Source organism: Coregonus lavaretus, assembly GCF_964263955.1.
Source record: "Coregonus lavaretus genome assembly, contig: HAP1_SCAFFOLD_306, whole genome shotgun sequence".
In the NCBI taxonomy this organism is placed as follows: domain Eukaryota; kingdom Metazoa; phylum Chordata; class Actinopteri; order Salmoniformes; family Salmonidae; genus Coregonus; species Coregonus lavaretus.
The window spans coordinates 230,807-244,988 of record NW_028159426.1 but is presented as its reverse complement, the minus strand read 5'-3'; the positions used below and the strand labels follow the sequence as shown (position 1 = coordinate 244,988).

Here is a 14,182-nt window from a genome sequence, read left to right as displayed (position 1 = left end):
GTTGTGTTGATTAATTTAGACAGAGAGAAGAGGAGAGACAGAGAGAGACAGAGAGAGAGAGAGAGAGAGAGAGAGAGAGAGAGAGAGAGAGAGAGAGAGAGAGAGAGCGAGAGAGAGAGAGAGAGAGAGAGAGAGAGAGAGAGAGAGAGAGAGAGAGAGAGAGAGAGAGAGAGAGAGAGAGAGAACATTAATAATAAGTATAATAAACAATATAATACTTTTATTAAAAAATTTATAACAGTCCTAGAATACTGTAGGCATTAAAACAGATGTAATATTAATATCCTCTGTGTTATTTCTTCATTCAGATGCTGTGATTTGCCAACGTGAACTCAAATCTAATCTAAAGAAGAAGTTTCAATGTGTATTTGAGGGGATCGCTAAACAAGGAAACCCAACACTTCTCAATAAGATCTACACAGAGCTCTACATCACAGAGGGTGGAACAGGAGAGGTCAATAATGAACATGAGCTGAGACAGATTGAGACAACAACCAGGAAACAAGCAAGACCAGAGACTGCAATCAAATGTAACGACATCTTCAAACCCTTAACTGGACAAGACAAACTTATCAGAACTGTGCTGACAAAGGGAGTCGCTGGCATTGGAAAAACTGTCTCTGTGCAGAAGTTCATTCTGGACTGGGCTGAAGGAAAAGCAAATCAGGATGTCCAATTTGTATTTTCATTCCCTTTTCGGCAGCTGAATTTGATGAACGGGGATAAACACACTTTGATTAAACTTCTCAATCACTTCTCAATGGAAACCAAAGAATCAAGAATCTCCAACTACGACCAGTACAAAGTTCTGTTAATCTTTGATGGTCTGGATGAGTGCCGACTGCCCCTAGACTTCCAGAAGAACAAGATCTGTTGTGACGTCACAAAGTCAACCTCAGTGGATGTTCTGCTGACAAATCTCATCAAGGGAAATCTGCTTCCCTCTGCTCTCCTCTGGATAACTACCCGACCTGCAGCAGCCAATCAGATCCCTTCAGTGTGTGTTGACCAGGTGACAGAGGTACGAGGGTTCAATGACCCACAGAAGGAGGAGTACTTCAGGAAGAGATTCAGTGATGAGGACCTGGCCAGCAGAATCATCTCACACATAAAGACATCAAGGAGCCTCCACATCATGTGCCACATTCCAGTCTTCTGTTGGATTTCTGCAACAGTCATTGAACACATGTTGAGTACAGACAAGAGAGAAGAGATGCCCAAGACTCTGACTGAGATGTACTCACACCTTGTGGTGTTTCATACTGAACAGAAGAATGAAAAGTATCTTGGGAAAGAAGAGACAGGTCCACACTGGAATAAAGAGAGCATTCTGTCACTGGGAAAACTGGCTTTTCAACAGCTTGTGAATGGCAATCTGATTTTCTATGAAGAAGACCTGAAAGAGGCTGGCATTGATGTCAATGAAGCCTCAGTGTACTCAGGATTGTGCACACAGATCTTTAAAGAGGAATGTGGACTGTACCAGGACAAGGTGTACTGCTTCGTGCATCTGAGCATTCAGGAGTTTCTGGCTGCTGTATATGTGTTCCTCTCATTCATCAACAACAATGAGAATCTAATGGCCGAACCGCAAGTTACTGAAGTTACTGTCTACAAGAGTGCTGTGGATAAAGCCTTACAAAGTGAGACAGGAAACCTGGACCTGTTCCTCCGCTTCCTTCTGGGCCTCTCACTGGAGTCCAATCAGAAGCACTTACGAGGTCTACTGACAAAGACAAGAAGCAGCTCACAGAGCCATGAAGAAACAGTGAAGTACATCAAGGAGAAGATCAGGGAGAATCCCTCTCCAGAGAGGTGCATCAATCTGTTCCACTGTCTGAATGAACTGAATGACCATTCTCTAGTGGATGAGATCCAAAGCTAACTGAGCTTAGGAAGTTTCTCAGAAGCCAAACTGTCACCTGCACAGTGGTCAGCTCTGGTCTTTGTGTTGCTGACTTCAGAAAAGGAGCTGGATGTGTTTGACCTGAAGAAATACTCCAGATCAGAGGAAGGTCTTCTGAGGCTGCTGCCAGTGGTCAAAGCCTCCAGAGCTGCTCTGTGAGTACATAAAATGACATTTAAGTACTAATCATCAGGAAGAAATATTCAGTTTAGAGAAATATATGTATTATTGAAAAACATATTGAATCAATGCATTGATGTTCACATTAGTATAACAATATGACCATACAATTCTAGGAGATGGAAGATGAATCTATATGTTGTTTAAGAGAATAAACCAAATGCATCTGCCATTGTCCTTCTACACTACTGGTGTTAAATTAACAGTGTGTTTGTGAAATCATGATGATCTCTCTGTCAGGCTGTCAGGCTGTGGAGTCACCGAGGAAGGCTGTTCTTCTCTGGTCTCAGCTCTGAAGTCAAACCCCTCACACCTGAGAGAGCTGGATCTGAGTAACAATGACCCAGGAGACTCAGGAGTCAGACTGCTCTCTGCTGGACTGGAGGATCCACACTGCAGACTGGAGAAACTCAAGTATGTAGAGGGTTTATGTCAATGTTCATATCAGACATGTTGGAGTTATGAGGCTAGTTAAGACAAACATTCTGACCACCACTTGGACTAAGTTATATAAAGACTGTGTGTGTGTGTGTGTGTGTCCAGTGTGTGTCCTGTGTGTGTGTGTGTGTGTGTGTGTGTGTGTGTGTGTGTGTGGGGGGGGGGGGGGGGGGGGGGGGGGGGGGTTGGTGTTTAGGAGGGATGGGAGGGGGGTATGATGAACACATGACATCTGTCTGTGACACAGGTGAGAGCTCCAGCCTCTAGCCCAGCCAGACTAGAAAACACTCATCTGAAATTGGACAATAAACTACAGTTTGTAATGAAATACAGGAATGTGTCTTTACCGGTTACTGCCACATCACTGAGCTTTCTACATCTGAATGAGTTTTCTACAGAGATGAAGCACAGTGGTCAAACAGCAGTGTTGACACTGTGACTATGGTGGGGCTGTTAAGCATGAAACACACTGAGAATCTCACTGCCGATATACTGCCGATGAGTACTTACTTTACATTACTGACTTTATTGTCCCCATGGGGACATTTTGTTGCACTATCATGCACATTTTTAAAGTGGCGTTTATACAGTAGACAACAAATTGACAATACAAAATTCATAACAGTTACATACAATATATATCAATGAAAGAGACTAGCCTGCTGGCCTTACTGGTGGATAGGAAGATTAGCCCAAGCTGTTTAGGAGGGATATCACACCTGGCACAAATGTTTGTCTAGTTCTGTTTTTCCTGCCGGGGGGTGCCCTATACCTGCACCCAGAGGGGAGTAGTTCAAAGTTCAGGTACGGGGGTGGCTTGGGTCTAAAATGTTTTTGTGAGCCTTGCTGAGGGCTCTGAACTTAAAGATCTCATCACCTTGCTTGCTGTGGTGATAATCCTTCTCAGCATATTTTTCTGTCTGACAGTGGCATTGCCAAACCAACAAACAATGCAAAAAGTTTAAATACTAAGATTTGTAAAACACAGTCAGTATAGTACAGTTAACATTAAAAGATCCCAGCTTTTTGAGAAAGTACAGTCTCTGTTGACTCTTTTTGTAAATCAGGTCTGTAGATTTACTCTACTGAAGCTTATTGTCTAAGTGGACAGTCAGATATTTGTATTCCTCTACAATCTCTAAGTTCTGACCTCTGATAGATGTTGCAGAGGTGGGTGTTGTTCGCTTCCTGAAGTCTATCTATGCACATCTCTTTGATCTTGTTGGTATTGAGGACCAAGTGTGATTCATCACACCATCCTACAAAGTCATTTAGTACTGGGCCATGACAGATGGAGGCCGTTCCTTCTCTTGCTAGAACAAAAATGGTACCTGCTGCGTGCCGACCCAGTAGCAACGAACCTACCGATTCTACTTGTAGAATAGCAATGCTTGTCAGTGGCCAATAACTTGACTTTGAGCCAGTCAGAGAGCATGAAACCCCATGTGGGGGAGCCAGCAATTATTTATTTTTAAAGAGGGCATTTTCTGCGTACATCCACAGATGAGCCAGTCACACTTCATATGCAATGTAGGCTATGGGATGGTAGCTAGATAAGTGCACAGACGCAATGCACACAACACTAAATACTTCCTCCAAGACAGCTAACCACTGTAGTTAGTATTGCCATTATAATTAAATCACAATGGATTAGATAGTTTCCATTAAACAGCTGCCTGTGTTAGCTGCCTAGTTAGTGCAATATCCTTAGCTAGCTAGCTATGTTGTGCTAGCTAGCGAATATGCTAACATTAACTAGTTAGCTAAACATTTGGCTATGGGCTGGCACTGGCAATATGGGATTATGGAGAGTGCCTTAAATTGTTTCTTCATCATCTTGCTAGGTAGTTATCTAGTAGTGGCCATCTGGCTAGTATCAACAAGGGCTTTGTACAAAATAACGACATTAGCGCAGATAACTTGGAATCTAGACCATAAGCAATACGCACATATATGCATTGCCAACAACGCTACTACCACCTTCTGGTTTGGAGTATTTTAACAAGGCTGAGTGGCTGACGACTTCCAAGGTCTTTGCTGTGTGAACAAATACAGTGTGAATACATTAGTGAATACATAAAATATGTATTCACTAACTGTAAGTGGCTCTGGATAAGAGCGTCTGCTAAATGACTAAAATGTAAATGTAAATGAACACATAAGAGATTGACTGCCGACACTGTTCAGAGGTGCTAAGTACTAAATAAAGGTGAAATAAAAATAAATAAAAAATTGTCGGCAGGCAAACGTTTGACAATCCAACCGGTGTGTCTGAGCTTTTAGAGGAGGGGAGACACCCTTCTGTGCGTCTGTCACAGCTGAAGACTAACACAGAGGAAGAGGGCTGTTGGTCTGAGAGGAGGAGTGAAAAGGAAGGTAGGGGGAGAGATCAGGGCCTAAAGTGCTTAACAGTCCAGAGAGAGGAGTGTGAGAAAGCCATCAAGGAGACCACACCTCTGTTAAAATGAAGAAGCACCAGTAACTACAACCACAACCCCCTCTGCTTCCTCCCCTGGCCCCTCTCTACTATCCCCTCATTACCACTGGTGGTCCTGGAGGTAGAGCTCAGTGTTGCCAGATTGGGTAGTTTCACACCTAAAAGAAATGCGATGCAAGAAACATACAAATCCCGCCCACCCAGCTCACAGAGAAATCTGTTAAAATGTGGCTACTTTTTAGTGGATTGGGCAGGATTTTGGTTCTGATTGTGCTAGAAAGTGGCAATAGAATCTGGCAACACTGGTAGAGCTATACCGGCCTTGGGGTGGGGAAGAAAGCCTCCGAGCAGCCTCCAAGTATGCTTTTACATTTTCCTTTAAGTGGAAAACATCAGATTTGTTCATGTTTAGCCTCTGGAAGACTATACATAGACTGAAAACTCAGAATGGATCCTGCTGAACAACTAGCAGTGAGTAATGATAGGATGTGTCAACAGAACACTGAGGGATAGAGAGCAACTGGACATGCCTAGCTCTGGAACACAGTCCTAGTGGTGCTAGGCTTCTTCACTGGTTTATTTAGCTCTTAATGAAAGAGGAGAGAAGACAACGGAGGGAAAGACAAACAGAGAGGAAAGAGAAGGGGAAGCTGCTGGTACTTTGGGAGACGATGATGAGTTTGCTGAGGTGCCAAGATAATTCACTGTAGAACAGTAGAGGACTCCCACATACTCCCGCATAACTGACAGATCTCTGCTGCTAAGAGAGGCCCACACTCTCATACAGAGAGTACACACATAGAGCGTGATTTACCCTTTGGAGTCATGCACCGTATACCCTGACTGCACATGTACATATGCACGCACGCACACACACACGCACACACACAGACAGAACTGATTTACTGGCTCCCTGAAGGCCTGATAAAACACTGTCTGCATGACCTCACTTCCTGTTGCTGCAGCCAGCGGGAGGATGGATAGACATTAACCCGCTGAGTGGTAGAGGAGATGAGGACACATACACACACATTTCCACTCAGGGTGTTTTACTGGCTGGGAATCTGCCCCCCTGACCTTTCCCGTGTCATGCTTTAGGGGAGGTGGTCTGATCCTGACCTGTGACCCCCACATTGGCCCTCGAACAAAATCAATCAATTTGTCCTTGGGGGTTAATAATGTTTTCCATCCTATCTATCTATATACAAGTTATAAAACTGAACCTCAACTCTCAGTCTCAATTACAGTTCCAGCAAGTTTAAGAGTGATGTCTGACGTGATGACATCATGAGGTTTTCCAACTTCTATCCCTCGTCGCTTAAATCATCCTTCAATTTGAATTAATCTTAAATAATTGTTTGCCCGCTGATGTCTGCCTTTAAATTATAGTATGGCTATATAGGAAATGCCTTTTTGGAAGTGAACCCCATCACTCAAGCTTGTGGCGTAAAGCGAGTTTTAGAAGATACATTTTCAGTGGACAACTTTCTTCTTTAATCGGTGCAATGTGCCGAGGAGTGAGGAAATACCTGGCCACAATTCCTGGCAAGCCCTGGGAGAATCTACTTCCATATGGACCATGACTTCAGATCAGTCCTTAGCAAAGCTGCACTGTTGAAAATGGTCAGACGGTAATTACTACGAATGGCTTCTTCAAACAGGTAAGATGACAGAGGTACCGGGAGTCCAAGGCCAGACTCAGCGAGATGACGGAGCACGTGGCACCCTATTCACATTGAACTACTTTTGACCAGTGCATTATATAGAGAATAGGGGGTTGTAGGAGCTATTCATCATGTTTGTGTTCTATTGATTTAATCCCTATATTTACCTGTTTAGCACCTGACTGCCCCGCTGATTTACATTTCCCCCCAATTGAATATATAAAAGGCTGCCAGGTGAATGAGAAAATTAGCTGCAATTTTTAAAGGAACTGGTTGACTTTGTCTTTTAGCTAGCTAGGTCTTTTAAATTTGCAAAAATAAAAATAAAAAGACACAATTGATGAAGGACGATGATTATGAAGACTAAATACAAAAAATGTAAATGTTTGAGGACAGGGTTTTGTTCTTTCTGGATTCCACTAGAATGACGCTATTAGAGATCTCGCACATGAAGCCCTACCTAGACTGCAAGTGCCGGCATTTTTTCCTCTGGTCTAAAATAAAATATTGCAATGCCCCAGGGCAGTGATTGGGGACATTGCCCTGTGTAGGGTGGCGTCTTTCGGATGGGATGTTAAATGGGTGTCCTGACTCTCTGTGGTCACTAAAGATCCCATGGCACTTATTGTAAGAGTAGGGGTGTTAACACCGGTGTCCTGGCTAAATTCCCAATCTGGACCCTCATACAATCATGGACACCTAATTAATATTAATAATAATAATATGCCATTTAGCAGACGCTTTTATCCAAAGCGACTTACAGTCATGCGTGCATACGTTTTTTTGTGTATGGGTGGTCCCGGGGATCGAACCCACTACCTTGGCGTTACAAGCACCGTGCTCTACCAGCTGAGCTACAGAGGACCACATCCCCTGCTTCCAATTGGCTCATTCATCCCGCCTCCTCTCCCCTGTAACTATTCCCCAAGTCGTTGCTGTAAATTAGAATGTGTTCTCAGTCAACTTACCTGGTAAAATAAGGGTAAAATAAAAAAATACATTAAAATTGTGTGGGTGGGAACTAGTGTGCCTGAGAGCACAGACAATTTTCAACCGTTTCATATCGTACTCTTTCTGTTAGTGACAGTGATTTAAGAAAATAACGAAAATAAATGGACTAAAATTATTGGATTTCTCTCTTTTATTGGATTGTGTGCAATGGAATTATCCCCAGGTCACTAGTAAGTGGCATCAATAACTTTTTGTATTTGCCACTACAAACTGGTGAGATGACAGAGAGGTACCGGGAGGCCCAGGTCAAGGCCAGACTCAGTGTAATAATTGATGGAGGAGTGGGAGCAGGAGAGGTGGCCAGAGAGGTGTCCAGAGAGGGATGGATGAGAGGGGGCAGGAGAGTGGGCCAGAGAGGGATGGAGGAGAGGGGGCAGGAGAATAGGCCAGAGAGGGATGGAGGAGAGGGATGGAGGAGTGGGAGCAGGAGAGGTGGCCAGAGAGGGATGGAGGAGAGGGGCCAGGAGAGTGGGCCAGAGAGGGATGGAGGAGAGGGGGCAGGAGAGTGTGCCAGAGAGGGATGGAGGAGTGGGAGCAGGAGAGGTGGCCAGAGACGGATGGAGGAGAGGGGGCAGGAGACAGCCACTGATGGGGGATGAGGGGGTAAGAGCAGTGTTGCTCATCGGAGGCGTGTACCACTGACACATACACACACACACCAGAGGAGGCTGGTAGGAGGAGCTATAGGAGGATGGGCATATTGGAATGGCTGGAATGGAATAAATGGAACGGTATCAAACACATCAAACATATGGAAACTCTTCCATTTATTCCATTCCAGCCATTACAATGAGCCTGTCCTCCTATACCTCCTCCCACCAGCCTCCTCTGACACACACGTATACATAAACACACTAGGCATTCATGCACCTAAGGGTATTCTGTTGATGCCTCTCTCTCTCTCTCCCGTTGCATCCAATGGCAGTGTACGCGATAAGCTAATGCAAGGAGCTGCTTGTGGATTTGCCATCTCTAACGCAGTTCCACCTCCGATTTGATAGAATCTAGCCCTTCACATTGCATTATCCAGTAACCACATCAACCTTTAATCCACATCTTATACTTTTCTCATATTTTGTGTGTTCTTTCTTCCATATGGGAATGAATGCTGACAAATAAATGCTCATATTATTTTATTGATGAAGTATTCCACTAAATGAAAGAAGATAGAAATGAACTTTTGACCAATGCTAGCTGATAATATTTACTCTTCCATATGCGTTGTGTTCTTACATCTTCTTCAGTATGAGGTCTGGGATGTACACCATGTGATTTTCTTTGCCATATGCCTTTTTCAACAGCTTTTCTCTTTCTTTCTCCCTCTGTTTCTTTTCGTTATAGTTCCTTGCCACCTCGTCCAGGTGGGCTTTCACCCTCTCCTTATTCTTCCTCACTTCTTCCTTACTCTCTGCTTTTCTAGCTCTGAGCAGTTCTTTTACTTTGTTCTTCTCCAACAAGTCTCTTTCTTTCCTCTCCTTTTTCTCCTGCTTTGCCCTGACTCTCTGGGCGCGTTTAGTTTCCATCTGAAAGAGAAAGTCCATACATGTTGGTCAGTGATCTGAAATATTATTATTACTCCTTCTCTAGCATGCAGTCAACTTAATCTGTTGAATCTGATAGTATAACCATTAGGAGGTGACTTATGACCTCCCTGAACTGTGACTGGTTAAATGGAGTACTGTACCTGTGCCTGCTCTTGCTCTCTGAACCTGTTCGTGTTCTCCACGGTCAACTTCCCTATCTTGGCCAAGTGCAGTATGTTCTGCACCTTCAGCTTTGCCGTCTTGAGCTCCATGTTTTTTCTGTCTGACACTGCACTTTCTCTCTGTTTCTCAAACAACTCTCTCTCCAGCTTCCATTGGTAGCAGTTTACCTCAATAGAAGCCTCAGTCTCCCTTATCTGTCTCAGCAACTCTTCAATTAGCCTTTCTCTTTCTTGCTCTGGTTCCACCCTCACCTTGTTGACTTCCTCCAACACCTCTCTCTGCAGCTTCCACCGGTAGTGGTCTACCTTGTTACAAGTCTCAATCTCCTTTCTCATTCTCAGCAGCCCCTCCATTTCTCTTTGTCTTTCTATCTCTCGTTCCCCCCTCATCTTGTTGCCTTTCTCCATCTCCTCACTTTCAGTCATCTCTTTCTCCATCTCAATGACTTCTCTCTGCATCAATATGTATGGAGAAACATGTATTCCTTATTTTTTTTATTTTGTGTGAATCTTTTCCATGTCATTTTCTTAAAACTGTCTGGCCATGCCAGTTTTCCAACTTCAGTTACCTTCAGGCTAACTGGTATAATTTATTAAATGGTAATAAGTAGGCCTACCTTCACTGATTTCCTTAGAAGTCAAACACTTGTACACATTATTATGTTCTAACTCACCTCTCCTCCGCGATGTCTGTCCACTTATGAAGATTTAAAAAGATATACACTTGAGTAGTTATGGTGTGGTGAATGGATATGCTGGTTGTTTTCTATGGTTTGGAACTTGTTGTAGCCAAGTTCTAATTCCAAATTCTATGGTTGTAGCCTAGCTTAATTGTTGAGTCATAATGAGATTGGAATGTTGGCTTGAATTCTGTATTATGGACAAAAATCTCAGAATTCTGAAGATTTTAGAATTATATTTAAAAATTATTGTTTGTCATACATTCTATATACATCATTCTAGCCCTTGGATGCTCTCTCAGAGTTATAAGTCTTATATTCTCAGCCCAAAAGAAATTTGGTCTATTTCAAAAATATTCAAAATAAGGATTACTTTGTAAGTATTGGTTGTCATGGTGCCGTGAGGAAGCCTAGGCAGAGAGCTCTGTTAATATGTGACCGACCCCCCCCCCCCACACACACACACACACACACACACTCACTTAAAGACCTTGAAGTTTGGTTTGGAAACAACATCACTATTTGTCCTGGCAATGAAGGTCTGTCTTCTGGAACACTCATGAAAAAAGAGAATGGTTTTCGTTTAAGTTGTCCACTTTAAAAACCCTTCAGCTTCTTCTCGCTGAGTTGCTTGAGGACACGGTAGCGCTGTGGCGAGGAGGCACAAGATAGGTCCTTAAAATAACATAACTAAGGCTACTTAACACTGTAGAAACTCTGGAATCACACTTTGTTGGCATAAAGACACCCACAATCTCTCCTTCTATCTCGGTACATTCTGTGTTGCACCAACGAGTGTTCAGTCCTTGCACACCATTTAATGGAGGGTGTCATTCCAAAATACCCCTTCGCTGCATTGAACCTGCTAATTACCGAGACAGTTGAACGTTAAAATGATTGAGAATGACTTTCACCACTAAATAAACTTCCACAGTTTGACAAAGACACATCAGGGGAAAACAGCTACTCGTATTAAAAACCTTTCATTATGGCGATAGCTATTTGCTGCAGTGACTGAAAGCCAATTGAGGCCCAGTATTCTCAGTGCTTCTGGGGCCTGTGCAGTGCAGGTGAATGGTGTGCGTGTGTGTATGTGTGAAATGTAGGATTGTCTGAGCACAAACAGAGCTACTTATTTTGGCAACGCATGAAGCAGAGTTAGCAAACAGCTTGAGTGATGAATGACAGGCTGCTAGGAGAGGCAGAGAACCCAAAGATCCTTCCTCACTCACACTCCCAGAAAAAGCTTTTGAGTTGCTGTGGATCCAGTGGTTTGTGTGTGTGTGTGTGTGTGTGTGTGTGTGTGTGTGTGTGTGTGTGTGTGTGTGTGTGTGTGTGTGTCCAGTGTGTGTGTGTGTGTGTGTGTGTGTCCAGTGTGTGTCCTGTGTGTGTGTGTGTGTGTCCAGTGTGTGTATGTGTGTGTGTCCGGTGTGTGTGTTTGTGTATCCTGTGTGTATGTGTGTGTGTGTCCAGTGTGTGTGTCCAGTGTGTGTGTCCAGTGTGTGTGTGTGTGTGTGTGTGTGCAGTGTGTGTGTCCAGTGTGTGTGTCGTGTTTGTGTCCTGTGTGTGTGTGTCCAGTGTGTGTGTGTGTGTGTGTGTGTCCAGTGTGTGTGTGTGTCCAGTATGTGTGTGTGTGTGTGTGTGTGTGTCCAGTGTGTATGTGTGTGTGTGTCCAGTGTGTGTGTATATGTGAGTTTGTCCGTGTGTGTGTGTGTGTGTGTGTGTGTGTGTGTGTGTGTCTAGTGTGTGTGTCAAGTGCGTGTGTGTCCAGGGTGAGTGTGTGTTCAGTTTGTGGAAACACAAACACACACACACACACACTGGACACACACACACACTGGACACACACACACACTGGACACACACACACATTGGACACACACACAAACACACTGGACACACACACAGGACACACTCACACACTAGACACACACACTGGACACACACACTGCACACACACACTGCACACACACACACACATACACACACACCAGAGACACACACACACACACACACACACACACACACACTGGACACACACTGGACACACACAGGACACACACACACACAGGTCACACACACACTGGACACACACACACACAGAAACACACACACACACACACAAGACACACACACACACACACACAAGACACACACACACACACACACTGGACATACACACACACACTGGACACACACACAAACTGGACACACACACACAAACTGGACACACACAGTGGACACACAGGACACACACACACACAGGACACACACACAGGCACTGGACACACAGACACACACACACACACACACACACTGGACACACACACACATACTGGACACACACACACACACTGGACACACACACACACACACTGGACACACACACAGACACACACACACACACTGGACACTCGACAAACACACACACACAAGTCACACACATACTAGACACACACACACACACACACACTCGACACACACACACACGTACTGGACACACACACACACACTGGACACACACACAGACAAGCATTCTTACCACCGCTTGGACAAAGTTATATGCTGACTGTGTGTGTCCAGTGTGTGTGTCCAGTGTATGTGTCCAGTGTGTGTGTGTGTGTGTGTGTGAGTTCAGGTGTTTCCCTCAATGACTGTCTGTTCTTCTGCTTACCGCTACAGTGTGGAACATGGTGGAGAGAACTCAATGAAACCTGGACTTAGAAAATGTGAGTGTTGACTGCTGTGAAGAATATGACTAAGAATAAGTCTTAATTCAAGTGAAGTCAAAGTCAAAGACCACCATCATTACTTACTTGGTCATATTAAATATCAGCTGTAGTTCTACAGAAGCACAAATCAGGAAAATTTACAAAGAGTTGCTTTGACAATGTGTGTGTCTGTGTTTGTGTGTGGCATGTTCGTCTTAAGTTAGAAATGTGTGTGTGTGTGTGTTCAGAAAGTGTACGTGTGTCCATTGTGTGTGTGTGTGTGTGTGTTCAGGATGTGTGTGTTTGTGTCTGTGTGTGTTCAGTGTGTGTGTGTGTGTTCAATGTGTGTGTGTGTGTAATTAATGGGAATAAGTGTGTTTTATTTTACCATACAGTATAACATATGATCAGAACTGATCTGAGGAGAACAGAAAGGTGACATGGAGGACAGAGGAGCAGCCGTATCCTGATCACCCAGAGAGATTTGAGGACTATAGACAGGTGCTGTGTAGAGAGGGTCTAACTGGGCGCTGTTACTGGGAGGTAGAGTGGAGTGGGAGATGGGCTGGTATAGGAGTGGCATATAAAGGAATCAGCAGGAGAGGAGGGGGTGATGACTGTTGGCTTGGATACAATGACAAGTCCTGGAGTCTGACCTGCTCTGACAACAGTTACTCTGCCTGGCACAATAATAAGTCCACTACCATAGACGTCCCCTCCTCCAGCTCCCACAGAGTAGGAGTGTATCTGGACTGGCCAGCCGGCACTCTGTCCTTCTACAGAGTCTCCTCTGACACACTGACCCACCTGAACACATTCCACTCCACATTCACTGAGCCCCTCTATCCAGGGTTTAGGGTTCATGATGACTCCTCAGTGTCCCTGTAAATAATAACCATGGTAACACTGACACACACACACACACACTGGACACACACACACACTGGCCACACACACACATACACTGGACACACACACACACTGGACACACACACTGGACACACACACACTGGACACACACACACACACTGGACACACACACACACTGGCCACACACACACACACACTGGACACACACACACACTGGACACACACACTGGACACACACACACTGGACACACACACACACACACACACACTGGACACACACAAACACACACTGGACACATACACACACTGGACACACACACACTGGACACACACACACACTGGACACACACACACACACACACACACACACACACACACTGGACACACACACACACTGGACACACACACACTGGACACACACACACACACACACACACACTAGATTCACACACACACACACTGGACACACACACACACTGGACACACACAAACACTGGACACACACACACACACACACACACACTGGCCACACACACACACATACTGAACACACACACACACTGGACACACAATGACACAC

General features: G+C 44.5%; 1 pseudogene across 1 annotated transcript; it reads left to right on the top strand.

The window, feature by feature from the left end:
• The first annotated feature begins 325 nt into the window (after positions 1-325).
• Positions 326-12,761, top strand: LOC311122874 (NLR family CARD domain-containing protein 3-like; annotated as a pseudogene). Its single transcript has 3 exons — positions 326-2,061; positions 2,327-2,500; positions 12,704-12,761. The product of its transcript is annotated as an NLR family CARD domain-containing protein 3-like (transcript).
• The last annotated feature ends 1,421 nt before the right edge of the window (positions 12,762-14,182 follow it).